Source organism: Neoarius graeffei, chromosome 1, assembly GCF_027579695.1.
Source record: "Neoarius graeffei isolate fNeoGra1 chromosome 1, fNeoGra1.pri, whole genome shotgun sequence".
In the NCBI taxonomy this organism is placed as follows: domain Eukaryota; kingdom Metazoa; phylum Chordata; class Actinopteri; order Siluriformes; family Ariidae; genus Neoarius; species Neoarius graeffei.
Window position 1 is genome coordinate 23,367,972 of NC_083569.1, and position 3,131 is coordinate 23,371,102.

The 3,131-nt window shown below is 50.9% G+C and overlaps 1 non-coding gene across 1 annotated transcript; it reads right to left on the reverse strand.

The window, feature by feature from the left end:
- Window positions 1-1,991: 1,991 nt before the first annotated feature.
- Window positions 1,992-2,074, reverse strand: trnal-uag (transfer RNA leucine (anticodon UAG)). Its single transcript has one exon. It is a non-coding gene; the product is annotated as a tRNA-Leu (tRNA).
- Between the last annotated feature and the right edge of the window lie 1,057 nt (window positions 2,075-3,131).

A 3,131-nucleotide genomic window follows, 5' to 3' on the forward strand; every position in this document is an offset into this window, starting at 1 on the left:
TCTTTCTTTCTTTCTTTCTTTCTTTCTTTCTTTCTTTCTTTCTTTCTTTCTTCTTACAGGCAACCGAACGTGAGTGGGAAAGGCCAAGTGCACTGAGGTAGTCTTTCTTTTACAGGCAAGCGAACCTGAGTGGGACTGGCAAAATGCAGCGAGGTACTCTTTCTTTCTTTTACAGGCAAGCGAACGTGAGTGGGACAGGCAAAGTGCAGCCAGGTACTCACTCTTTCTTTCTTTCTTTCTTTCTTTTACAGGCAACCGAACGTGAGTGGGACAGGCCAAGTGCACCGAGGTAGTCTTTCTTTTACAGGCAAGCGAACGTGAGTGGGACAGGCAAAGTGCAGCCAGGTACTCACTCTTTCTTTCTTTCTTTCTTTTACAGGCAACCGAACGTGAGTGGGACAGGCCAAGTGCACCGAGGTAGTCTTTCTTTTACAGGCAAGCGAACCTGAGTGGGACTTGCAAAGTGCAGCGAGGTACTCTTTCTTTCTTTTACAGGCAAGCGAACGTGAGTGGGACAGGCAAAGTGCAGCCAGGTACTCACTCTTTCTTTCTTTCTTTCTTTCTTTCTTTCTTTTACAGGCAACCGAACGTGAGTGGGACAGGCCAAGTGCACCGAGGTAGTCTTTCTTTTACAGGCAAGCGAACGTGAGTGGGACAGGCAAAGTGCAGCCAGGTACTCACTCTTTCTTTCTTTCTTTCTTTTACAGGCAACCGAACGTGAGTGGGACAGGCCAAGTGCACCGAGGTAGTCTTTCTTTTACAGGCAAGCGAACCTGAGTGGGACTTGCAAAGTGCAGCGAGGTACTCTTTCTTTCTTTTACAGGCAAGCGAACGTGAGTGGGACAGGCAAAGTGCAGCCAGGTACTCACTCTCTCTTTCTTTCTTTCTTTCTTTCTTTCTTTCTTTCTTTCTTTTACAGGCAACCGAACGTGAGTGGGACAGGCCAAGTGCACCGAGGTAGTCTTTCTTTTACAGGCAAGCGAACCTGAGTGGGAATGGCACAGTGCAGCGAGGTACTCTTTCTTTCTTTTACAGGCAAGCGAACGTGAGTGGGACAGGCAAAGTGCAGCCAGGTACTCACTCTTCTTTCTTTCTTTCTTTCTTTCTTTCTTTCTTTCTTTCTTTCTTTCTTACAGGCAACCGAACGTGACTGGGACAGGCCAAGTGCACCGAGGTAGTCTTTCTTTTACAGGCAAGCGAACCTGAGTGGGACTGGCAAAGTGCAGCGAGGTACTCTTTCTTTCTTTTACAGGCAAGAGAACGTGAGTGGGACAGGCAAAGTGCAGCCAGGTACTCACTCTCTTTCTTTCTTTCTTTCTTTCTTTCTTTCTTTTACAGGCATCCGAACGTGAGTGGGACAGGGCAAGTGCACTGAGGTAGTCTTTCTTTTACAGGCAAGCGAACCTTAGTGGGACTGGCAAAGTGCAGCGAGGTACTCTTTCTTTCTTTTACAGGCAAGAGAACGTGAGTGGGACAGGCAAATTGCAGCCAGGTACTCACTCTTTCTTTCTTTCTTTCTTTCTTTTACAGGCAACCGAACGTGAGTGGGACGCTCGGGCACACACCAAAGAGAGACGCATCGTTGACCACACGCAAGTCTTGTGCTGACCACGTGAGTTGGCAATGCACTTGGGTCACTGCTCAAATACCTATGGGCGGTGATCAAAAGAAGATCGCCATCCTGTTTCACTCCGAGAGCACAGGGGCTCTGGCGAAACCGATCCACCGCCAGCCAGACCGACACGGGTAGCACTCGACGCGCTTCAAGTTTCACAACGCACGTAGACAGCAGGGTTCGAACCTGCGCGGGGAAACCCCAACGGATTTCAAGTCTGCGGCCATGACTACTGGAGGTGCCCAAATTCGTGAGCGACAAAAAAAAAAAAAAACACCCCCACCGCTTTTTTTGGGTAAAGACTTCTATTTCACCCACGCAGGCTGTTTGCACCAAGCATGGGCCACGAGGCCCATCAGCAAACCGTTGCAACAAATGTCAGAAGTGGGATTCGAACCCACGCCTCCAGAGGAGACTGCGACCTAAACGCAGCGCCTTAGACCGCTCGGCCACCCTGACACGCAGCGCCTGTCCAGAATCCGGCGTGAAACGTGCTGAGGTCTCATGTCGACCTCACACGTGGGCCATGCGCTTGGCCAACTATTGCAATACTCTGGGCAGTGCTTTTCCAAGCAACCTCTGCACACTTTTTAAGACAGTGCTTTGACTCGACCCGTCCGGGAGAGAAGGCCTTTCCGTTTCGGGCAGATTCCTGGATTTGGACCCGCTCCGTCTTTTGCCAGACAAGCTCGGGTAAAAGCGGCCACGGAACAAGGCTCCGGCTGCCTTTCAACAAACCCAATTTCAGATGGCGTCAGCAGCATACTCAAAGCAGCGTGGGAGACGTCGAGTGGACGTCGAGGACATCGCTTTCACCAGGTGGCCACGACTGCACACGGGGCCTCGGGACAGCATGGACAAATTATCAGGAGATGCTTCGGTGCACTTCGTTTCAAAACGCATACGCTTCAGGGAGGCAAAATCCTCAGGTTGGACGTGAACGAGCCTACGGCCTAGCCTCGTTGATTCACTGGATGTACAACCGTCTGTGGGCAGGGCTGCTAAATAAAGCCTGGGTTGGAAAATGAAACCCTGGAATGGACTGCAATGACCAGTATTCACCCATCGTATGGCAAACAGAATCTCAAACTTACTCGTAAGCATGCTAAATTGCGTAGGGAAACATCCAGGCATCCGTTTCAGTACCTTAATGTGCAAAACTGGATTTCAACGTGGTATCAGTACACCATCCCGAACATTAGTAAGCAGGACTTAACAGACCTCAGGATCAAGATAGAAGAACGCTTCTCCACTGGATACCGCTAGCCGAACACTGGTCCTAGTCCGCTCGGCCAGACACCAAAGCGAGACGCATCGTTGACCACACCCAGGTCTTGAGCCGGCCACGTGACTTGGCAATGCACTTGGGTCACTGCTCAAATGCCTATATTCGTTGGTCAAAAGGAGACTGCCGTCCCGCTTCAGGCCGAGAGCACAGGGGCCCTGGCGAAACCCATCCACTGCCAGTCGGACCCACACGGGCAGCACTCGACAGGGCCCCAAATTTCACACCGCA